Source organism: Trachinotus anak, unplaced genomic scaffold (assembly GCF_046630095.1).
Source record: "Trachinotus anak isolate AG129_WGS33_773 ecotype Australia unplaced genomic scaffold, CSIRO_AGI_Tana_v1 ptg000012l, whole genome shotgun sequence".
Classification (NCBI taxonomy): domain Eukaryota; kingdom Metazoa; phylum Chordata; class Actinopteri; order Carangiformes; family Carangidae; genus Trachinotus; species Trachinotus anak.
This window is the reverse complement of record NW_027273863.1, coordinates 6,331,950-6,357,594: the sequence shown is the minus strand read 5'-3', so window position 1 is coordinate 6,357,594 and position 25,645 is coordinate 6,331,950. Positions and strand designations below refer to the sequence as shown.

Genomic DNA, 25,645 nt, shown 5'->3' with positions numbered 1-25,645 from the left:
CTTTCCTCAGCCTCCTTCATCAGCCCCAACTGCACAATGTGACACGGCTTCAAGCTGAAATTGCGAACCAGACCTTTCACACGTGGTCACAATGCACGCTTTCCTCGGCAGGTAGGCACTTGGGGAGATACAGAGGAAATCTTATTTTGTGGATTTAGTCTTCATAAACATCATTATCATCTCCCTGACCTTGAGTTGCTGCGCCATTCAGCGGCGACCCCAATTTTGTCAGGAACCTTGAATGGTGATATGCGCAGTCTCTCGGGTACACAGGCAATCGAGTTGACAAAAAATGAATTTTATTTTTATTTTTTTTAAAGCGAGTGGAGTGTGTGGCCTATTGCCATGTGTCGCGTGTCTGAGAGAGGGTGTGCATCTACGTGAGTGCGCTGACTCAGTAATCTTTTTTCGCCTGCTGCCTGGAAACGTCAGCATCTTTTCTCCGAACAAAGTTTTCTGACTATGCCTCTGCCAGATTTAAACTGTGTAGAACATTAGTGTAACAGCCCACGCTCTTAGAATACAGATTTGTTCTTGAGTGCACGCCAAATGGCCTCTATATTTTATGAGCCTTCTCTCTACTAACATACCGTCTTGAGACTAATTATCATGGTCGCACTCAAACACAAAGCTCGTTTATTATTGCATTGACATCACATTTGTTTTGGCTTGGCCTACATGGCAGGGACTTCACAGCGCTACAATGCTGGAATCATGTTTTGAGCTTGACAGAGCATGCTTTGGATGGAGAATCTGCGTTGTACACGGTGTTAGGCAGAAAGGTTGTTTGTTCTTTACAGTCTTGTCATTCATCTCTCTTCAAGTGGACTGTAATTTTTTTTCTCTTTGTATGCACAGGCCTGCTACACACTGAGTGAGCGGCTGACTCGATTCTTGGGAAGCAGTTTTCCTCTCTTGGTCCTGGCCTAGAAATGCCTTGATACTTATCATTATCATAATACTCCCCCCACCAGGATATTGTATCTGTACACTGATTCCAGCTATTTTTGTACTTACTGCAAGACTATTAATAAAAGCCTGAGTAATGTTGGTCTGAAAAATGGAAATGGTAAAGAGGATGAAAGGGGAGTTAAAAATTTAAAGGAGCTTCGAGTAATTGGTGGTGATTTTTTAAATTTTTAAGTTGCCTATTGTTTTAATTATGTTTTTTGCAAAGCATTGAAATACAACATCTGATGTGTTGCAAAATGCATCAGAGACTAGAGCATTGTTTAGGGATGCATAGCTGATCCCATTATCAAATAACAAAAGGTGTTTTACCAATCTACCAAATCTACAATGATTCATTTAACATAATGACTTATTCCTGCCCAGGTTCATAAGTTCGCCAGAGCCTATCCCAGCATGCACTGGGCAGAAGGCAGGAAAATCCCAGGCTGGCTGACAATCAATTGCAGGGTGGGAACAGACAGACAAGCACACCCACACACACACACACACACACACAAACACCACACATTAATTCACTAATTACAGGCAGCGGTTGAAGTTTCGGTTCAGTGTCTTGGAGTCAATGATTTCCAAATGCAATGCAACACTAAGCATGAATTACATGAATAAAAGCAACAAGGATTTTTATGATATCTCTGCAGACATGCATTATAGCCCCTTCTCATCTATAGGAGACCCATGGTGTTTTCACTTAATTGGCTGATTAGAGCTGATTCCTCTTAGGCTCCAGACATGCAGTCATCTCCGCAGCCTGGTTCCAGACTTCTGAATCTCAGCCCACTTCTCCGATCTGTTCAGCAGTTCAAGTAGATCTGGTGCTGTGTCCAGAGATGGTTGTTTTCTGCAGGATGGAGAAACAGTCGACGGATCAGACCAGGAATGTTCTGTTCCTACATCGTTAGCTAGCTAGCTCAAAAAAATAACTCTTTATTTGACCAATTTAAAAACTTAATTGCTGCCAGCTACCACAGCTGCTGTTTGAAAATTATTGCAGGCTCACATTGGATAGAGCAAAACAACCCCCCGACCCAACAAAACACTGGCTAGCATGAACACAAATGTCAGGCTAAATTAATGAAGTGAATCGAAGGTCAGTCTGATTTTCAAGCCAATGTCTCCCAACATAAGCACTTATTGCCAGATACATACAGAGATTTATCTTTGAAATACATTGGCGTGTAAAATATAATGAAATAAAACATTAGCTGCAATTGACATTTGTCTAAACCACCAAACAGATTCTGCTGATTCAGAGCCTGTTGTTCTTAGAGCAAGTGATCCAATACTCCAAAAATTAAAACGTCTTTTTCCTGTGGGTTTACATAGATTGATACCTCTCTGCCGCTCCTGATGTTTTTTTTTTTTTGAACCTGTTACACCTTACACTTGTTAGACCTTCAGTAAGCAGATGCAGTTCGGTGGACTCAGCAAACCCTCAGCCTCTCTCCCTCCAGCCCCGAACAGAGGTCAAATCACTTGCTATAAGTGCAAACACCTGCGTGGGTATGCAGGGCTGTTGAGGCTGATGTTGCTGTTGCAGTGTTGTTCATACTCAATGCCATCATCAGCTGAATTAACGTTTAATACACACTGACAGATCTATTTCTGTCAGGAGAGGGGTTGACAACGCATCAGCACACACTGGATGCCCGTAATGTGTTTAATCTTGTTGCAAAGGTCATGCAATGCAAATTGCTTTTGGGAATATTTAAAGGTGCTATATGTAAGCACGTCAGTTGAAAACATACAAACATTACATAAAATCATCAACAGAAGGGGAAGAAGTAACAGCTGCTGCCAGAAGGCGTATTCTAACCGCTTGTCTTGTAACGATGACTGAAGCTCTTGGCAAGCAACCATTATCACCACCACCACCACCCGCTCCTGGCAAGAAACTAGGCTTGGCGGGAAAGAAAAGAAGTGATAGAAATAGAAGCAAAAGAGTTAACATTGAAGTTGCTTTGCACTGCTGGAGACAGCTTTTGGTGAGAAAAGGGATGAAGTCTGATGTTTCTTCTAGACTGTTAAGTAAACAGCTAATGCTAACTTAAGCTATGTAGTGATATCAAAAATTTGCATGTAGCACCTTTAAAGAGTACACCCTTGATTTTTGCCTGTCTCCTCCCAGCTAGGATAGTTTAAAAATGTATTGTGGGGCTGATAATGAGCCAGAAGATCATAGAGGTCCTGGCCCTACTACTTTGATTATTATGTATTTTATTGTCTAAGGCTGTAGCTCACCTTGTATTGTAGGTCCTGAGTCTGAAGAGAGGACAGAAGATGTCAGGGAATGGTACAAAGCTAATGTTAGCTACTGTTTGTTTTCCTTATTGTAGCTGTAATTTACAGCCATTTTCAATTTTCACTACCAAAAATATTTTCATATTTGTCACCCAGCAATGGTCACTATATTCTCCATGGAGTGGAGTGGGTGAGGCGGTGTTACAGTTACAACTGTTTGGAGGAGGTTGATATAGTTTCTGAGGAGAACTCAGCTGCTGTCCTGCTCTGTTTAAAACCATGAATGATACATGATTCAAAAGCCTGCAGCGAGCATAAATTCCACTATAGCTCCACAGGACCAGATTGTTCCTATAGCTGCTTGCAATCGCTCCTCATCCTCGGGTAAATAAATCACAGTAATTACCATGCCATCATGTTCTCGGTGACTGAGATGTTTGCTCACCTGTTGCCAGCGGTTGGTCGTGTGATGCTTTTCATGTAGTGGCAGCATCCTCTCTGCCTTCCGTCCAAGTGTTTGTCATCTACGCTCACAGGCTGTGATGATGACTACACCGTTGACGAACTGGATCATATGTCTTACAGTTATTTGTGACTGAACACTTTCCAGATTTAAATTTTTTGTTCTCGATTGGGAAGTTGAAATGCTGGAGAACGCCTGATGATAACTTTCTCTGCCAAATACGACTGGTCTGGTGATTCAGTTTATTGCACGTATCAGCTCTGCTCTTCCACTTCTTTATTGTGTTTTGAGTGTGACAGGCTGACATGTTTTCAGTTGTTGGTTTGTCCCAACAACACACACACACACACACACACAAGCTAACATATTCCAATGTTCTACTTTTGTCACCCTCTCTTTGCGTGCACCCGCAAAGATATGCTGTGAGACACGCAATATGGCAAATGTCAGCAAAGACAAAAGAATGCACATGAACAGATTCTCCTCCGATCTGTAGGTGCACACACGCACACACACACACACACACACACACACACACACACACACACACAGACGCAACACACACACGCACTGTCACTGAAGTACATCCCCCACCCTCAACATACGCACTTGCAGGGGGAACAGCTGGAGATAAAGCAAATGTGTAGGGAGAGTGTGTGTGTTCTGGTGTGACACATCTGGGTAAAGCAACGCGAGGGGGTCCTGACAGATATGAGCTGAGTGAGAGCCTGTTCCTGTTGTGCTCTGTCATGCTGAGGTTTCTTCCACATGCCTGCCTTCCACCGTCTGCTTGACGCTCCTCCTAGCTGTTAGGTAACCTGATGCTACTGTGTATGTGTGTGTGTGTGTGTGTTTTGATACCGTCACGCTCTTGAAAAGCGCAAATATCAGTCGGTGCATCATGGCTGTGGAAACGTGTGCGCCTGCGACATGAAAATGGGCGCCATGAAAAGATGGAGTGTGAGAGATTAAAAGGACACAACACAAGGGCGTGAGAGAGAGGACGCGGAGGTGGGAGCTGCTTTATGTCTTAACGTGTGAAACAGACAGGAAGTTCAGTTGATGAATGGGAGCATCATTGTGTGACCATGGAGATGACATCAAGGCCTCAGTGAACACAAACCATTTCCACTTTCTGTTAAATTTCATTTCTCTGTTTTTTTTTTTTTTCCACCATGTGCGTCAAGGTTAGCACATAAGTTATGCTTGGAGACTGTGTTGAAATCTGACATGTTTTGATTGTGTGTGAGCTTAGGATAGGTGTGTGTGTGTGTGTAGGTGTGTGTAATGGCTCCCAGTGGGGATTGTATTTAGGTCGGTCAACCTGACAGATAACAGCCCACCATGCTCGTCACATCTATTATTGAGGGGACGGGAAATTGATCGGCTCTAACGGTGAATGTTACCCTGCCTTCCTCAGTTCCTCTTTCTCCTCTCACTACAGCTGCGCTCGCTGCGTTATTTGTCCTCCATCCTTCTCACCCTTCTCACTGTTGTACTCCCCAGTGCCCTTGTTTTCAGTGATCGTGTTACTTTTGCCTTCTGTCCTCTCTCTCATCTCACAATGCACACGCCTGTCCCACTTCCTCCACAGCTTCCTCCCCCTCTTTGAATGCAATTTTTTTTGGGGAGGTTTTGACTTTATTTTTTACATTATTTTACAGAACAATACAGTGAAAAAAAAAAAAGTAAAGTAAAAAGTAAAAGAGTGTCAGTTATAGAGGAATATATTGACATTTTCAGTCCAGTATAAAAACACAGTTTTGTTACAATAATCCATCTCACTCAGTTAAAGACTGAGGTATTATGTAACACAAGTACACTTTTGTGTAAAAGCGTCCATTTTCAGTTGTAGCCTTGCAGTCATTTGTTCCATTATATAGATTTGCTTCAGTCTCTGCACCCACTGAGTTATAGTTGGTGCTTTTGTATCATTTCAAGTCACTGTTATCATTTTTTTTTGGCAATCAGTGGAAGTATCCACATTATATACCTCTGATCTGTGCCATGCATCCCCTTTGGTTCAGCTCCTAACAAAAATTACAATGGATCAAGGCGGACATCAACTTATAAAATGCTGTCAGTTACTTCTTCTGATCTTTTTTTATTTGTCCACATTTTCTCCATCATACTTCCACAAAGGGTTCCTTCACATATGAAGAAATGCTAAGAGGTGTGTTAAAATACCTTATTATTGATTTTCAGTCAAATTCCTTCCACAATTGGCCCCTGATTCCTTTAGGAGAGTTAGCTCACAAATATTAAAGTAAATATCTTTAATGTAGACAACCAGTCTGTTCTCAATTGCCAGCATAATTTGACTTGTACTTTTTTGGCAAGCTCTTCTTCTGTTGAAGTTGTTGTTCCACAGTGTGTCAACACACCAGACGCCTCTTCCCCCTCTGTCTGCATAAGGGAGTTAAGCCCCCCCCCCCGTCTCCACGCTCTCTCCTCATCTCCCCTCTCTCCTCATCAGCTAGAAATCACGACTCTGGCTCACCTTTGATCACTTTCCCTGGGAACTCTTCATCGCAGAGAGTCAAGTGTTTTATCTTTGTTGTGTGACAATTCAACTCTGGGAAAAAAAAAAAAAAGCCACATGCTACCAGCCAACACGGCTGTTTGCGCCCTGAATATGTGGCGCGGAGAAGAAGAAAGCCTAATTTGAGCTCAATTCATCATGGCAAGATTGCCCTGCATTTATTGATAATTGCTTTTTTCCGTTTAAAGGGATGGGGTTTAAACCGTCAGTCCTGTAAACATGAGAGATGCAGCTGTTGCCGCAATTAACTTCTCACTTTCCCTAATGAAAGGATTAATCCGCCAGCAAATCTCTCGGCTTCCTTTCAAATGCCAAGCCTCCATTCAGCTTGCTGCCAGTGGAAGAAAGGCGGCCCGTGTCGAACAAAATGGGACTATCTATAACCAGAGCCAAAAGTCACATTCATCGGCTCAGCCTGATGTCACATCATCAGGGTCCCTTTACTGCTCTAGAACAAGAGACCCTTAACCAACTGCTGTTTGATGATTTCCTGAGCAGAAGCCTCTGCAAGCAGCTTGTTTTCACAGCCCGGCCTCTCCACAGCACCACCTCCACTTCTCCACCCTTTTCTTCCCGAAGAGCGCCAATATCTACGCTCACACTCCACTCCATCGAAAACACACCACTGCCTCTTGTCAGAATCCTTCAGATAGGACGGCAGGCAGGGCTTTACTTTCCACAGACAGCTGAAAGCAGAAAGTGAATAGCTGTCTCCCGTTGGAATAAGATGTGTCTTGGCAATCGGTGGTGAATGACAGCCTGTTAAGAATGGAGCAGAGCTTAGGCTAAATCTTTGAAGCCATTGATCGGCTGTATTGATCTTTTTTTTTTCATTGCAACACAGTGATGGGGGGTGGGGGGCGACAGGTATGGAGATGACCAGATACATCAAATCCATGGCAAATGCCAATCATCCCTCCTTTCTCCGGTCTGGTCTGCTCCTCGATCAGGAAGAGGAAGTGTCAATATTTACTCAAGCTTGGTTTTTAGATGCTAGTTTAGATTGTCTGTCTGCCTCAGTTTGTCCGTCTCGTGTTCATATTGGCTTTTCACAAATGAACCATGTGCTTTAAACATGAAGTAACAACACCAGTCATAGCATTAGTTCGGGCAAAGCAGTGCATTTGCTCATATTTGTTGATTGGCAACAGCTGCTTCGTACATATTTCACAATCACTGCCTCATTTACAGTCGCATGGTCAGTAATGTCCCATCATACTCTTACAGCTGCAAAGTGTTGCACAGCAATTATATCCTGATACTATTACTCTGCTGATTCGCTCATGCAGATGCTGCTGCAGATTCCTCCACCACCCCAGTGCTCCTCCTTATGTGCTATATTTTTGGTATTGTTGGTTTAACAGAGATTTCATGTTCATGTATGTGTTCATTAAGGGGGGGATTAGCTGTTCCAGCAGAATCCTCCTTGCCGCTCAGATTCCTCTGAGTGCTCCTTCAAAGAGCACAGCCTTTTCTGCCAAATGTAGCTTTGCTATAAAAGGTCAACTCCTCTACGTAACCCTCTCTCACTGAAGTCTTTATTTATGTCCGAATTTAATAAAGTGTTGTGTAAAAGTTCTGTGGTAAAACAAAGAGCATAAAGAAATCATTGATTATGAGCACTGCTAGCAAAGACTGCCATTTGACTTTTTGTTATGTTGACAAACAAAAGGAAAAGAAAAAGAGACAAAAAAGGCAAAACACATCTTATACTTTTTTGTGATATAACAGGGGTGAACTTAAGGAATCGCTGTAGTATATTTAATTATTAAGCCCCTTTTCCACTGGTCAAAAAACCTGCTAAGACCTGCTAACAGGTGGCGTTTGTTGGTAATGGAAAAGGGTATGGCATTCACTCCCGGATCCAATGACTTTGCCATACAAAAGGTTATTTATTGGCTCCGGCTCCGAACAACACACTAATTTTTGCCCCTTTTCCTGCTGTGACGTCTTTCAGAAAACAAACACTGCACACGCACCTTTCACCTACCCACCACGGTGCTGTTAAACCAGAAACACTGTGACTACACTGTGCTGTGGGATGAAAGAGTGAGTTGCAGCCCCAAAATAAGTTTCAAAAACACCCAATCACAGATTTGAGAATCACTCTACTTCTTGTTCAGAGCAGTTTTTTTGTTTCTTTGTGCTGGTGTGAAGGTTGTAAACTTTAACTCTGGGCTGCCTGAAAAGGAGGAAGATCTCGGCACACTTCCAAGTGAACTTTGCTGTGGCGCACAAAACAGACCACCACTGTTTATAAAGGGATGTACAGCCTTCATTTATCTCTTTAAGCGTTTCGGTTTTTTTTATACAATATGAATGCAGTACAGGTGTGAAATTGAAACTTGGTGTAATTGACACCAGCCGAAATGAAACCAAACAATTAATTCAAATGGCATCGACCAGGTTCAGTATGAAAGCACCTTCACAGATCACGTTTAAAAGTTTTATATGAGTCAGTTTTAAAAGGTGGTTAGCCTTTGTGCTGCTAATATTGCCTGAGTGACCTTCATCCAACTCCATATCCTTGGTTATTAGTCTATTGATTGATTGTGAGCTCTGGCTGAAACAACCATTACTGGTCAGACCTCAGATGATCGGTGTTAAGTGGCTGCTCACTTGTTTAAATAATCGTCTCTATGGCAGTGGACCCATGGCAATTTTAAATTCATTATTCTGTTTTGTTTGTTCTGCTATTTTGGGATCTGTAGCCCATTTTCCTCGTTTCTGTTCAATTTGCATACATCATTGAAACAGTGTGTGCTGGTGTGCTGTTTACCGTGGCAAGATTTACAGGTTACAACTTTGAGACTGATTTTGTACAAAGGCACCTACAGAGACTTTTATCTAGTTTTTATTTATGCTTTTCTGTGAGTTTGTGTCTTGCGTATGTTATTTTTTCTGCTTGAGCTAAATGAAGTGATACTTGATGAGGGAGGATTAAATATCAGCCGGCGCACAGATTCATAAACAACTATTGTCTTGATCCTCGGCTCACAGACCTCTTTATCTTTGTCATTATTAGTGTCTCCGTATCGCTACCTATTACTCCCACAATCCTTCCATTATAATCTCAATTTAGAGCCCCTCTGACCACAGCAGTCGCCAACTCATTTTAAAGCCTAAGATTACACAACTGCCCTTCTCCGTATCTTAACCTCTTCATCTCTCACTCTCTAGCTCTCTCGTCACTAATCCAAGTTTCTTATCTCTCAGCTTTAACTGTCTCCCAACTGTCCACCTAATTCTTTTCTCTCTTTCTGTCTGTCTCGCCCTTCCTCCCCTCCAACTCCTCCTCCTCCTCCCTCCTGCTTCCTTGACTTTCCGCCTTTGTGCTGTCTCTACACCACCCCCTCTTTTCACATTCAGGGCTTCAGACTGAGTTTATCTGTATGACAGGCGATCATCAGCAGAAGCTACAAAGCGTAATAGGTGCGAGCACTGACCCACACATACACGGTAGCCTCCCTAGTTCAGCATAAAGGCGCGCAGGCAGTGGGTGAACACACACACAGACGCACTCATATATATATATATATATATATATATATATATATACATACACACAGTGTCTTTCACAGCTGAATGAGCATTAACTCCCTGCGTGCGCGGTGCTCTGTCTGTAAAGTAAGAGTGAGGGAGAGAGAGAGAGAGAGAGTGGCCGGCTCGGACCTCGGCAGATAGAAAATAATGACTGTCTGATTAATTCATTAGCCTGGCACTTTATTAACTGGCTGCTGGAGTCATAGCTGTTTATTTTTTTATTGTAGACCGACCCCATGCACCCGGTGTCCTCTTGACTCTCTTGCTTTCTTTTTCTGCTTTTTCTCCACAGCCACAGCAGAGATGATGATGTTTTGAGCATGCCAGAGCAGGAAGATACTGTCTTGGAGTGCTCTTTGGCAGCCTCTAGTTTTTACCCATCTTCATCAAATCCTTTGTCTCACTCACAATCTCCGGTCTCAGCTGGCCAACTATTTACTGAGGCCAAGGCTTCTTAACAGTCTCATTTGGTCCGAGGACAAGTTAAACCAGGACCTGTTCCCTCGCGGCTCTTGGTGAATTCAGATTGATCTGCTCGCTGATTGGTGATTAGCTGGCCACTTAATTCTGTCTTTAGTCAAACCTGGGGAAAAAAAGAAAAGCACTTTTCTCAGCACTCCAGTTTGCCAAGGAAGTTGAAGAGCGAGATGAAAGAGTAACTGGCTGTCAGACAGACTTTTCACCGCAAGGTTAGCTAACTTGGCGCCCAAAGATGAGAAGAGGAAATGGATTTGAAAAGTCAAACAATGAATGAGCAGAGCAGAGAGGAGGATGGAGCTGAGGGTAAGATGAAAAGGGGGGGGGGGGGGCTGTCTTAAATGGGAACACTAACACACACACCTGTGGGGAGTGATAAGGACTGGCAGATGGACAGAGTGATAAATAGACAGATGGGTAGTTAGATAGATGGAAGGAGCTGATTTCCTGAGGAGGAGAGGTTGGGAGAGATGATGGGCAGATGTGGCGCAGAGATACGGTCGAAGACAGGCGAAACTTTCTCCGTGTGCAAATGCTTCAAGGCTCACTGTTGTCTTTCGGTTTTGTTTCGCCAGTCACTCAGCCTTCTCTCTCTCGCCTCCCTCCCTCGTTTGGCCTCTGTCTCCTACTGTCACTCACCCTCGCCCCCCCCCCTCGTCCTCCCCCTTTCTCTTTCTCGTCGTCTCCGTCTCAGCCACCACTGCACTCACGGGATATTTTTAATAGAATTAGGCTGCTCTTGTTATCAGTGGAGCGGGTAGCCACAGAGTGAGGCGAGATTGAAACAGCGATTTCCAATTTAAGATTGTGTCACACACATCTCCCTGTGCCCAGATAGCATCAACGAATCACCGCCACCATCTCTCTCACTCACTTTGTCCCTCTTTTGCCCCCCCCCCCCCCCCCCCCCCCCCCCCACCCCCTCCCCCTGCCCCCCCACCTCTTTCAGACATCCCTCGCTGGATATTTTTGCCTCACTCAGGCCTTCCGCACATGCAAGACTAACATCTAAATGCATACATGCTCCCTCTCTGTCGCTCTGGATTCACTGGCTTCTCTTTGACAGTTTATCTCCTTGTCTCTTTCGCTCTCATCTGGGGCGCATACAGAACACATCTCTCTCTCTCCTCTCGAGCCCTGTCCTCGGACTCACTTAGTATCTCCAAATGCAGCTCCGCTTTCACTCGTTTCTCTCTCGCTCTTTTTTTTTTTTTTTTTTTACACTTGGTGTTCGTGTCTTTCCCACTCCTCCCACACTTGTTCATTCCTCATACCTCCACCTCTCTGTTCACTTTCTCTCCTCTCCTGTTATTTCGCATCTCTCCTCCCACACTGCCTCCACTTCCTCTGCCTGCCTTCACCGATTTCTGCCTCCCTTTTCTCTTTTCATCTTTCCCGGTGTCACTCTCTCTATCCCCCATGAATACGTCTTCTCCCTTCATCATTCTTCCTCTTGCTCGCTCCTCTTCATCCTCTCTTCTCTGGCGCCTCAAGGTGTTGGATCCCTTTCACTTGTCTTTTCAGGTCTTTGGATTTCTGTCTTCCCTCACGAGATAGAGTGTGTGTGCAATCATCGAGTACAGTCCTCATTGCTCGTGGCTGTGAGTGAGTTTGTGTTATCGCTGTGTGTGTGTGTGTTTGTGTGTGTTTGTCAGGTCCTTTACTGGCCAGAGTGTCTTTTCTATTTGCCACAATGCCACAACTCCACCTTTTGAAATAGCTGAACAGAAGGGCTGCCGTAACGTGCGCCCTCCTTTAATGTGCTCTTCTATTAGCTAGGCCAGCTGAGCAACCTTGATTCTCCCTCTCCAGTTTAAAAGAAGTTTATTCTTCATGCCAACATTTCTGCCATCACAATAATTGCCAAATCCACAATGTGTGAATAGTTCCTGCTACACACCCTCTCAACTTCTTCATGGAGATGAATGCAAAATTTCACTCCTGCTTGCCGAGATTTAACCCTTCCCCTCCGAAGTGTGCCCGTCTCTTTGTCCACCACCTCCTCCTTTCTCTCCTACATGAGCTGAATAAACTTTGAAATCTTTGTGGACTTTTCTTGTGGTAGTCAGCTCTAGAAAGCACAAAATGAAAATGGAACAGTAGGACAGGTCTTAGGTCTCCACTGTCAAACAATTGTGTACGTAAAAAGACTGGATAAATGAAGCTTCGTATCTGCAATAAGCCTGCTCAGGCTTTTTGAATTATTCAAGTTTTCAACACATGGGTTAACAGTTCAAAGACGCACAGTAAAAAGCTCCTATAATCTAAGCATGGGCATACTGTATACACCCACATGCATGCAAACAAAGAAAATCTTTCATGTTCTCTAAAGCTCATCAGTGGAAAATAAGAAGCAGCGTTTTAATGTCTACCTGCACATACGCCTCCAAGGAGCCCCAGTATGGTAAAGGACGGGTGATATGTTGTTTAGATTTCACTGCTGAGCTGATTCAAGTGTGAGGGGAAACAAACACAAGCCCTGAGATGAAAACTATTTCTCGCTTAATTGCATTCAGATATGTTTCCACAGGCTGAAGTAACTTTTTACCCCAAAGATTGCTCGAGGCATTTGATGAAGGGGAGGCAGAGCTGAGAAAAGGAGAAATGGGGTTCTGGGCCGATAAAAAACACATGCTTTAATATCTGCCTCCTTTTTAAAACTACGTGTGTGTGTGTGTGTGTGTGTGTGTATGCCTGGATTACAAAGTCATCCCGAGATCATATCATTAAAGTTAAATTCACATGTATTTGTTTCTTTTTCTTGTCTTTTAATTTTTTTTAATGTATCACACATTGAGTTTGTGAATATTCTTAAACTAAAATACATATAAGTGAAATTTTTTGGTCTTGGACGCTCAGGAAAAACTCACTAAGTGGACTAAGTGGTGCGTTGTACCATGTTCGATATGAAATGAAAAGTTAAGCATTTTGACACTTGACCTGTTATTCTACCTCGGGACTCTTCACACATTATCAAATGAATGGTTGCCCACTGCTAACCTTCACAAGTTGTCACCCCATTTAAATACCACTTTTACTGTGACATAACACAGAAAGAGTAATAATTTGGAGCAGTTTTTGTATCTGAAAACAGACATCAATGCGTTTCTTGTTTTAAATGAACTGAACTGACTATTTGCATATTTATAATGGTTATATATGTAGATGTAAGAATCATGTGACCGCGGCTTTGCAATGATGCTGCCAAAAGTTTGTTGATACTTGTGCAGCTCATGTCGTATCTGTCATAAATTACTGATGGGGGCAGCCCGATAGCCCAGTGGTTAGGGCAAATACCACGTGGGTTTGAATCCTGGCTGGATGGATGGTCATCCCCCTTCGCTCTGTCCCATTTCCTGCCTCTCTACACTTATCCTATCAAATAATAAATGCATAAAATGGCCAAAAGAATAACTAAAAAAAAAAAAAAAAAATGCCTTGTAGCTTTGCCTCAGAGGTTGATGTTAAAGGTCTTTCCAACTTGACTGCTCATAATTACAGCCTTAATGATGTAACCTGGAATTAGCACAGGGCTGGAGTCTGTTTAGCCTATAAACCAACAAGTACAACAAACTACCCCTTAAACAACAGATAGTTTTTTTTATATTTAGATTTATGCAAATGTATTTATTTAATTAGCCTTAGAGGTGTCAGTAGGTAGCTGCCCCCTGCTTCCATTCTTTATGCTAAGCTAGGCTAATGGGTCCTGATTTCAGCTCCAAAAGACGTTTTGAATTGATCCAAATTTAAAAGATTTTCATTGGGATGAATAAAGTTGAAGCTCATCCACTCATTTCACACTTGAGTGAAAGCAAATGCTTTGTTGTTGAACTTATTATTTTCAAAATAAATGTCGCAGTTTGGTGTTTCACAGTTAGCTTATAAAGCTTATTTGTGTTTGCAGCCCTTTGGCAGATCACAATTAAAACGTACGCACAACGACTTCTGACAGTAAGCAAACAGGATTTCATCACTTAATGTGATCAAATGCACGCACATCCATACACAGTAATATACTGAAGTGAGCTGCTTAGTCATGAATGATGAGCTTTTGATGGGAGTGATTTGATTCCCCTCATATCTCACCCTCCACCTCTCCGTCTCTCTCTCGCTCTTCTCTTTCCCCTCCCACCATGGCAATCCATTTCCCTCTGAAAGTGACACTTTAAAAGGTTGATAGCTCTTGGGCCAAGTCTCAGAGCCTCAGATCGATGACTGGCGGAGAGCAACATTCAGGTACTGCATGCGTTTCGTGTCTCCAGACATAGGAGTTGAAGTCAACACACCAGGTAAAGATTATTTTCGATTTGTTACCTCCACATGATCCTTGCGTCCCCGTAGACCGGAAATGGATGGCCGGTGACATTTTCTTTACTTTTTTTCAGCCAGTGGTCTGAAACCGGCCAGGGCCATGTTGTTTTAAGAAGAGAGACGGGTTGGAAGTGGAGTTTCTCACCACTGTACAGATAAAAGGATACACAAGCACAGACAGGAAACAGTAAAAAGACAGTCTCACGAGAATGTATAGTTCTAGAAATGCACCAAGGTTATAACATAGGATGACACTTGCAGTTCAAAAGAAGATAAAATCTGGTTTTGCTTCTTTTTCCCCAAGAAAGTTCATCCTGCACTCTTCTATCTCCTGCTGTTTCTTATTGCTATAAAGTTCTTCCCTGAAACATTATTTTGCAATCAGAGTGCTCATTCTGGCTCCTATAATTACTCTACCTCTTCTGCTCAGCTCACTGCTCCTGAACAGAGTTGCGGTGAAAATGGAGCCCATTTTCATTGTGACAATGGCTGCTGAGGTGTGCAGCTGATTGTGAGGAAGACATGCAGGGAAGTCTGGCTGTGCTCAGGCTGTGCATCTCTAACCAGCCCTGTGGTTACCAGTCATCTATCCACACATCCTGGCTCCATCTCAGCCCCTACTGGGCTCACCGCCCCTCCAGAGGAGGACCTCCAGCCCAGCTCTGCTGTTATCCTCCCCAAAGCAGCCGGGGCTTGGCCCCAGTATGGAGCCAGCCTGGCCTTGGGGGAGCTGAGAGCTGTGCAGCATGGATGGATAACTATCCAGCCACCTTAAGGTGCAATGAGTGGCATGGGAGAAGGGTAGCAAGGCCCCCCTGGAGGTATGGGAGGGAGGGAAGCCAGAGCAGTCAGCCAAGCCTATTTCCACACCGGCTCTATACATCCCAAGGCCTGTCACGCGATCAAACCATGGAATCAGGGACAGGAAGCAAGAGAGTATAAAAAGACACACACCAGTGTCCCATTAGAGACACAATATCCCCAACTCTGCAACTTTATTCTCACATGCACATGTAGAGTATCACCTGCAGTGTAATATGGAAGAGCTGAGATCAGGTTGTGTTAAAGTGTGAACAGTATAAATATTCATCAGTCAGTGAGCAGCAGTGTGGAGGAGAGAAACAGAGATTTTCTTCTTTATATCCTCACTGCTGTCAAACAGGGTATTATAGTGTCAGAACATTTGCTCCCCTGCAGTTGGAAATGTCATCTCTGTAACTATGGGTTAAATCTATAGCCACCTCCTGCTACGAGGACTCTTCCTGGTGGTCTTTTCCAAACCAGAACAAGGACTTTGTGGAGTCCCTTTTTTTGTGCAGTCTCTCACAGGCCTGCAGAGGGAAAATGCAGGCTTTTAGTCTGCTTTCTTACAGCCGAATGATATTCCGCCTCCTGTTGGTGACCCCTGCAGGCGCTGGATTGCGACCCAGCATGGTGGGCCCGAGGGTCTCTCCTCTCTTCTCCTTCCTCTGAGCGTGCTCTCCTCGTATCTCTCCATCTCCCTGAGTCTTTATCGCGAAAACACAGCACACCACATTTTAATCATGCCCCCGAAAAGAAGACGCTTTTCCAATTAATGGAACTGCCGCTGTGCTGCACTGTGACTCTGAAGCCGCAATGCGCATTCAGCCCAATAAGCCGCCGCCGCTGCTTGATGTATGACCGCCTCACAAGTTTGTGAATGTGAACAAGATGGTTTTTGAAATAGAGAAATCCGTAGTGAATGAAAGCCTATTGGTGAGGCAGTAAAGTGGAGAAAGTGAATGAGTAATGCTCCAGTGAAGCTGCTGAGTGGCCAACAGTGGATGTCTGTGGTTGTACTGGGCAGCTCTGGGACATGAATATATGGAATTGTATGAATGTGAAGCAGGGTATTACTGAAAAAGAGCATGCACACTCAGCAAAAAGCTGCCCTGGATAAATAATAAAGGGTCAGAAACTGTTGTCATCACTGGAGATTGTGTCATATAAAATCAGAATCTATTGATAGGTCATTCGGTCACACAGCAGACAGCCCCTGTTATCCTTTTCTGGCAGGCACTGAGTTATTTCATCCAAGCGAACGACTTCACAGACGGGCTTTGAGCTCCTGTGCTCCTGAGTGCCTGAGTTTATGATGAAACTTCCTTTCACCATAAACCGTGAAAGGAAGTTTAGCAATAAATGGAAGCACTGCAGTTTCACTTGCTTCTGTATTGGCCCTTTGTTTCAGGGATATATTTCCCACTGTGTATTTATAACTCTGGGTTCATTCCAGCGAAGACGGGGACCTATCAGTTTTCCCAGAGACACACAGCAGTGGTGAGGGAGACACAGTGTTGTGTGTGTGTGAATATATTTGGGTGAAAAGACATAGTGTATGCTCTGAGTCATTTGTACTCGAGTGCAAATGTACATGTGCACTGTTTTTAAAGAGGGGCATTCAATTTAAGCCGCTTGTGCATGCATGCATACACCTACGAGAGCACAACATTGAAACGGCAGCAGACACTCATTCTGCAGCTCTTTATGCAACTTGTGCACTTCACAGCTTGCCTTTTTGTGGCTTCATATATTAACTTGCCCTCCCACTCCATCAATCAGCTTGACACCAATCAGCGTGGATCTACTACGCGTAACATGTTTATGAAACGAAATAATTTCCCATTGCCTCACTGGTCTCAGAAATATGTTGAGCGTTTTATACCCGGCTCTCCTTGAAGACACACTCTTTCGAACAGAATTAAGGGGGAAATGGCTTCTCTCCTGCAACTGACAGGGAAGGTTGAACGGGCGTATTAACCAGAGGTAATTGAATGTAGAAGTAACAGTGCACAGTTCAGGGATTAACCCTTGCACCTCTGCTCTCTGAACAAAGGTGTGGTAAAGAGTTTGGCTACAGTGTGCCAAACAAGGGGCGAGAGGAAGTTGTTCTGGTCTGAAAATATTTAGAGTTTGGGGCCTGTGAGACCACTACAGTTCAACTCTATTGCTGCTATTTATCATGAGTGACGGGTTGGGAGTGAAAAAAACTCAACACCTTTCTGCGTGAGGAATGGAGCTGTCTTATTACCCACAGTTAGGAAGCCAACTGGGTGCTTACTAGAGCTCTTTTCTAAAAAAGACAGAAACAACTGCCGGCAATTCATCCTTGTATTTTTTCCCCTGCATATTTCACTCTTCTATTGCATATTTCAGACAGCAGCGAGGAGATGTGATAATAATAAAACAGTGCAGATGAGTTTTGTTTTTTTTGTGTCTTTTCTTGTCGGTGATGATCCAGCATGCTGACATTTGGTGTAGCAGTCTTCAGTTGGAGCCCATTTTACAAACATTTTTTTATGATCTGACAGGAAAAAAACTGATATAACCTTATCATGCTAAGGTCAGGAGCTTTTCAGGCTTCTACAAGCATTTCAATCTGTTTTTCTTTTTTTTGCCTCCAAAACTTCATTAACCGTAAAGATCCCATATTTGACACTTTTCTGATGTTTTATTTGAAGTGTTGATCTCCTTAAGAAGATACATTTTTTAAGAAGCAGTGTAGTTTTACATCTCCTCTCGCAGGCTTCTCTCTGGAGCTCCAGTAACAACAGATCAGTCAGCCAATCAGAAGAGAGGCTCTGGGACTCTCTTCTGATTGGCTGACTGTTTTGTGAGTGGTCAGATAAGAATATAGCAGGTTCAGGTAAACACTCAGAGAAACCAGATCCCGCAAGGTTAAATGATGGGTTGAGGTGGGCGGGACAGTTACAGAAGTTCTTACGGCTCGTTTTAAGGCTCAGTTTCTGAATACAGGCTGTGTGCATTTCTCTGTGGACTGATCTCTTTGATACTTTCACAGTGTCAATACAGAACCTACACCTGCTTTATAATCAAAAGACATGGACATGTCTATAGTATGGGACCTTTAATTGCAGTGTGTGACCCTTACAAGGTCGTAGGGAGACGTGTCACCCTGATGGAGATGTTAGCATTGGTCATATTTTTAGCATCAGTGATTTTAGAGAATAATGAAGAAACGTGTCAAGATCATTTGAGCTGAGAATGAGGAAAGTATTTATAGTGAGGCAAGGTCAGAGGAAAGGTATGAGAATTCACGTTTACCCACTATGGGGCTACGCAAATATTTGAGGCGACAAGGGCCAAAAACAGAAAAGACAAGAGGGAGAGGGAAAAGGCAGAGGAGGTGGGACTGTGAATGAAAGCAGAAGTGAAAAGTACTCTAACTGCTCCAAAGGGAAATTGTCTTACACATGAGTAGGTTCAGCAGTACATAAAGCAAAATCAACAAGACAAGAAAATGGGAGGAGGGAAGCGTAGAAGGAGAGTTGGATGGAGGTGGTGCGGGACGGGAAGAGAGGGAAGGGGGATGGATAGTAAGGAGTCTACTATGTCTCCATTTCCATGGGACCACAAACCAAGCTAGTTTCCACCAATTACATTCATGTCAGTGTGCGTCCTGGATTCAAAATGCAACAACAGCCTCCAGGGGCCTTCACTCTCCTGGTACACACTCAGTATCTCTCCCTGCCTGCCTGCCACTCCGGCATCCTCCACACACACACACACACACACACACACACACACACACACATCCACCCACACGCGCAGACGCTGTGTATGCACATATCACACTAACGCAGAATAATCTCATCACTCCTTCTAGCTTTGTCTCTTTTTGTCACCCACACACACTCACTCACACACCCACCTACCAACCAGCCAAACACATTACCACGTAGCTTCCACTCACTCACACACACACACACACACACACACATACACACACATTCTTAGCCACACACAAATCTCCTCTGTCACTCCCCTCCACTGTCTTCCAATTCCATTTCTCTCATTCTCTTCTCCTCAGGCTCTCCATCCATCCATCCACCCCCTACTTGTCTCATTCTGTCTGCACACCACACACACACACCACTGTCTGTGTGTGTGTGCGCCTTTGTGTGTGTGTGTGCCCTCCTCTCCTCTCAGATGATAGTAATAAGGCCAGTGATTGCCGGAGATGGAGATGAGGGATGGCGCCTATTGATGATCGGGCCTGTGACGGCCTGGCAGTGAGCTCCACGTAGGGCCTTCATTATTAGTGCTAACAATAACAGCAACTCGCGTCTTCATTGAATGAAAAAAGGCCACTGCAGCCAACCTTATGATCAGGAGGTGGGTGGGAGAGATGGAAAGAAAAGGATGGACAGGGGGGTGGGAGTGATGGTGAGGTAGAGAGGAAGAACAATAATGACAGAGAAGCTGGAAAAAGCAAAGAAGAAAATAGTAGCAGGAGTGTGTGTGTGTGTGTGGGGGGGGGGGGGGGGGGGGGCATATAGTGGAGGACAGGGTGTAAAGTACAGAGAAAGAGAAAGAAAAAAAATACTGGGAGACATGAAGTGAAGTGGAAAGTGTGAAAGGCAGTGGCCCAGAGAGTGCTCTGAGAGGAGCGTGACGAGGCGCGAGAGAAGAGTGTGGACAATTAGGACAGTTTTATTGAGTGGAGAGATGAATAAATAATTGACGATATTCTGTTTGAGTGTGGGAGAAGGGAAGAAATGAGGGTTGTAAAGCTGAGAGGGGACCGCGAGAGAGGAGAGGGAGGCACAGAGAAGGAAATATAGACACAGAGAGGAGGTTCAGGCAGAGTTTTAAAGGGCCGCTCCGTTCAAATTACAGAAAGATACCTAGATTTTTTCACTTTGCTCTGAAAATAATTTTCATTTTATTTGTGCAGGTTTTGAGATTTCAGCCTCCATCACAATGAAGAGTTTAATTCATTGTGCTCACCGCATTGAAAGTGTTCTATTATTCATTGCTTTGTTTGATTTTTGATGCGTTTTCATGTTAGTTAAGTCATTTTTGGGATCTTGATGCTTAGATCATGTTGTGGATTTCAGAAGGGCAGGTTAGGTCTAAATATGTGCCAGTTTTATATTTAGTCTCAACGTGGTCAGGGTAGGAAGGGGCTTATTTCAGAGGGGAGGGGAAAAATGAAACAAAACACTCTGTGTTCTAACTCAAGACACGTTTAAAAAAACTCAACAGCAGCATCTCTCTCGGATATCTCGGGTACCCATTTGAGGCCGTGTCACGCCAGAGAGTAGCCTGGCACAGTTAATCCACACTTGCTCACGTGCTAGACTCTCAGTGTCAACTCACAAGGATGTTGGTGATCTACTGCAGCACTAGAAAGGTGGGACCACGCTGGTGCTAATCAGCCACATTAGCTCTCAGAGCTTCTTTCTTTTTCTCGCACAGGACACGCACAGTTCACACAGTTTCTTCTATGCACCACCAACTCTTGTCTCAGAACTGCCTGCAAACCTCTGTTTAGTGGAGCCATTTACACCCAGACAGAGGAGGGTGGATTGAAAGTGGATGGTTCCACACTGCTAATAAGCATCTTTCAGTTTGGACTTTGAGGGTCTCTGTTTCCTTAGGTCAGGCAGTTTGCTACTGGTCAGCAGTGTCAGGAATTGATACAGATTTTACTCAAACTTTACCGATCGTACCAAATCCATTGATATAAACAGTTTTTACAATTTCATTCATTGTGAATGCTGGTGTAACTAAGCTGTTGCTCTTTATAACTCACAGACTTGGCAACAGTTTTCATATGAACTATTTCCTCTGTTGAAAGTCGTCCGAATAGAAAGAGTTCACAGCGAGGTCTTTGGATTAACTTGACAAACAAGGACACAGGTCCTGGGAGGCACGCTGCCGTTGAATTTGTCAATGCCATAAGCACCACATACACAAACCATTCACTTCCACTGTATAGCGGTGCAGGCAGAAATCTGAGAACCTTGACACATATAACCAAAGCTATCTACTTGACTTTGATACTGCTGGAGAATTTTTTTTTTTTAAATAATTTTGATGAATCAATCTTTTAAAAGAAATAAAATACAGTAAACCTCTCAAGACAGTGTCAATGCATTTTTATGATGAAGGTTTTTAATATAAGCAAAAACAATAAAGAAGACAATTTTCGCCTGCAATCAGGACACAACCTATGCACTAGCAATGCTGGGGAGTAATAACGTTTTGTAGTTCAGCTAGCGCATAGTATTTCCAGTCATTTAATAACTTTTTTTTTGTTGTTGCCATTTTTGTATAACTACTGACTATGAACAATTTAAGGACACAAAAGGAAAGCAATGATTTTCTATTTTTATATTATCATTATTTCTTTACTGTAATTGAACTCTGACATCTTCCTGACCCCAGGCAATGCATTTGTCAGGCAGTCACCACCACACATTTGGTCCTTTGTGTAGCACATGTGCAAAAGCCAAAAGGTGGGCGTCGCTCAGTGGTCCCACAGCTGCAGCTTCATCGTGGATAAACCTCCTGAATCTTAGCCTGAGGAAGAATCACCATGGATATATACTTATACAATCAATGTATACAAGACCGAAGAAGATGTTCCAGCACTTTCCCATGAATAATGGGGTGTTTTAGTTTTTTGATTTATGCTTGACCTATGAACAAGTTGGTCCTTTTTGCAATAAAATCATTTTTTTGCTGGCATGTGCCTTTTTCTATTATATTCTATTACAATTTTATATGATATGTACATTGTCAATTTGATCATTTTTTTAAAAGTAGTTTGAGCTACTTTTTCCTCATTGGTAGTTTGCAAACTTATGTTTTCAAAGTAGCTTCCCCATCACTGTGTACTAGTGTTTGGGCAAGTGTGCGTCTGTGTCTCCATGTGCTCGTAGACTCTTTTTGTCACAGTGAATTTGCAGGTCAACATGAGATGGAAGCCAATCTGTGCCTTGCCCCCTTTTGACAGACTTGATTTAGCAGCACAATGGCTCCACATCCAAAGCTGCTAATCAAATTGTCACGGTGTGCCGCAAACATGCTAACAACTCCACGAGACAGGTCCGGGGATCACGCTAACGACATCATCACTCATGTTAATAACGCTGCATGCTTTTCCGATGCCCTTTCTCTCTCTGCTGACATTAAAAAGGCAGGGGAAAAAAAACATAACTGAGGAAAAATCAATTTTTACATCTGCACCTTGTTTCCGCTCCATTGTGGGAGAAGGAATACATTATCAGGGTCAAATCACACTCTGCTTAACATAAAATAAATAAATAAATAAAGAAAGAAGGGAATGGAAATGAGGTTGGGAGAACGAGGGGAGTTAGGAGAATAGGGCTTTGATGAAGCCAACCTGGGAAGGAGGAGAGACGAGGCCAGAAGAAGAGGACTGAATATTGATAAGATAGTGATAATGTCTGGAACTTAACAATGGGAGAAAAAAAGGAGAGAGGTTGAAGAAGACAGGTGCATCGGGCTGCACCTGAGGTGGCTTAATGACAGAGGGAACCTCTCTGGTGGCGACAGCGGCAGCTGCCCTGAATTTTTTATAGCTGGCTGAGAGATGGCGAGATGGCAGAGACACCATGATATGTCTCACCCATGTTCCTCTGAGAGCAGCCTTTCATTAGCCGTCCCCTGACCCGAGGTGAGAACGGCGGAGAGACAAAGTCAGGAAGAAATAAAACTCGAAATTGTTTTGAGAAAGGGGGCCAGAAGAAAGTTAATACTGAGGAAGTTGTGAGTGCATTTATGGTCCTCTGAAAAATAAAAGCATTCGGTCTTTGCTGTTGGGAGCTATTATGATGGATCTTGGGTAATGGAGTTTTGATGGATGAGTGTTGTCTGGCCTGCGCTGGGGTCTGAGTGGAGGGCGGGTACGACTGACTGCACTATATTGATATCTGACCACCAGAAATTACAGCATCTCCTGCTTCTGGTGCTCCACAACCACCATGTTTAATTCTCTAGCTAAATTGTTTAGGTATGTAAAATTGAACATCCCATAACCTTTTATAAGTGCTGTAAAACGGCTGCAAACCCTAAGAGACAAAACCACAGAGGATCCTCTGAATTCCACTTTCCTTGTGATCTCAAACATCCAGATATTCCCTTTTGGCCCCCCTCCTTTAAAGACTGCAATTAGGCGAGGTAAAATGATAATGTTTTCGTCTTTAGCGTCCCTTTGGTAAACATTGCCGTTAGGATCAATTAACCAGCGGCTAATGAGCAAAGTGGGGGTCTGCCTCAATATTGCACCATTGTTCATTGGTGATTTTTAATGGGTTTTGAAGTAAAAATCGCAAAAGTTTTTAATTGTTTTTCTTTTCAAGTGAGGGGAGGGATGGTGGGGGGAGGGGCAGGGGGGCAAGATCAGAATGTTAATTATAAAGTAGGGGCTTTAAAGTGAGGAGGATTTAGACTTTTAATTAAAGAGGAATTTGATGCGACCAACAGACTGAGTTCAATTGCCACACAATCCTCCCTCGCCCCTCTTCTTTCTGTCTGCCTGCCTCCCTCTCTGTTTTGCAGCCTTCCATCTTCTGCCACTCATTTCACTCTCTCCCCACCCCTGCATGGTGTTGATGTCTCCCTCCTTGCAGGGTGTTGCTATCAGAAGCCGGATTAGGGACTTTGAGAGCTCTGCTCTCAAATGGTGAAGATGAGGCCGCGTCGGGGAGGAGGAGGAGGACGATGACGAGTATAGGGAGGGCAAGGGGGATGGCTCAGTCACTCCATCGGATTTCCAAGATTGAATTAGTGAGCTTTAGACAAATCAGAGCCCTTATGGACATGTTCACAATGTTGCTTTCTCCATTCTCCCTCTTTTCCTCTCTTTCTGTTTCCCCTCTCACAGCTTTGCCTCCTCCTCCTCCTCCTCCCCCCTCTGTCTCTCCACCTCCCCTCCTCCTCCTTGTCTGTGCTCCCTTAATAGCGCATAAGATTGTTTTCATAGCAGTGATAAATTAGGCTGAAGTGATTAGCGTGGTGTGAAACGTGATTACATACTGTTGCTTTGCTGATTTGTTGAACAGATGCCCTCTACCAGCTAGACTTTGGTAGGTTACAGTGTTAAACTCGGTCTCCCCCACAGCTGGAAGTCCCAGCTGACGTATACAGGTTAATTGCTTTGATTGTGGATATAGCTTCCCCATACCACTGGGAACGCAACCTGCAGTCCATTTGTTATTGCGGTAGCTGCTCTCAATCGTGCACGCAGTTCACGCCTACACACACACACACACACATGCATAGAGAAGCCTGTTAGCAATCCAGTTCTTATATAAATAAAGGAGGACTGAAAAATAGTAGCAGCTGGGAATCAGCAATGATGTGGGATGTTATGGTGTTGAGTCACGATGCCGTCAGTTTTGACTTCAAAAATTGATGACAAAGTTGTTAAAATTAGACTAAGAACACAATATTCGGCAACCGTCGGGATTAATAGGCTGGTGGCGTAACTTCCATCATCAACAGTAGGATGTGAGACAAAGTGCTGCTATTTATCGAGGAGCCACATCAGCAGGGGTGGAGTAACATGAAAGAATACTAACTAGAGAAATGGCTGACCTCCTGTCGTCTCACCCCTTCCACCCGTGTTGCTGTGATTACGCCAATCACTGTCATTAGCATTCCCTGCGATTAATGTGATTTCTCATGCTTTGTTGCATGCATGCTAATGACTAGCACCCAGCTCTCTTTTCATTTCAGTGCCACAAACTATCCACAGCTCTCTCTCTCTCTCTCGAAACGCTCTGAATTAACCCAACTCCTCAAGCTGTACTGTGTTAATACACGCCGTGCAGCCGGCAAATCCACTCCTGATTAAGGCAATAACCTGACCCAGCATACATCTACACTGTAATCAGCCTTTATCAATTTTAGCTCAGTGCGATTCTCATCTTTCACCCATCTTTCTTTCATCTTAACTCATATCATTTCCCCCTATTTCTCTTTTTTGTTTCCAAGAAAACGCAGCAAAGAGGAGGAAGAGCTGGGATCACCAAACGTCAGTCTCTCCCTTTGTCCCTCTGTCTTTTCAACCTTTTTTTGCTTCTCATCACGTGCATGCTCTTCTTATCTGTTTATCCCACTCTTGCTAATGCTTTTTTTTTTTTTGCTCTACATTAATGTCTTTAGTTGCCTTTATCTGACTGAACGTCTGCTCTCATGTGTTCCTTGGCTTTGCTCAAGGTTTCTCTGACAGAACAGATTGAGTTGACAGGAACTAAGAGATACATTTTGGCTAGTAGCAAGGTCTGGCATCAAGTATT

The 25,645-nt window shown here is 43.7% G+C and overlaps 1 protein-coding gene and 1 long non-coding RNA gene across 5 annotated transcripts in view; one reads left to right on the top strand and one right to left on the bottom strand.

Moving 5' to 3' along the window:
• Positions 1 to 25,645, top strand: part of LOC139629117 (uncharacterized) — a 154,292-nt gene that overhangs the window by 9,624 nt on the left and 119,023 nt on the right. The gene's annotated exons all lie outside the window — the stretch shown is intronic.
• On the bottom strand, positions 1,505 to 4,027 carry LOC139629244 (uncharacterized). Its single transcript, XR_011692933.1, has 2 exons — positions 2,307 to 4,027; positions 1,505 to 1,813 (listed from the first exon to the last, which is right to left on the bottom strand). It is a non-coding gene; the product is annotated as an uncharacterized lncRNA (long non-coding RNA).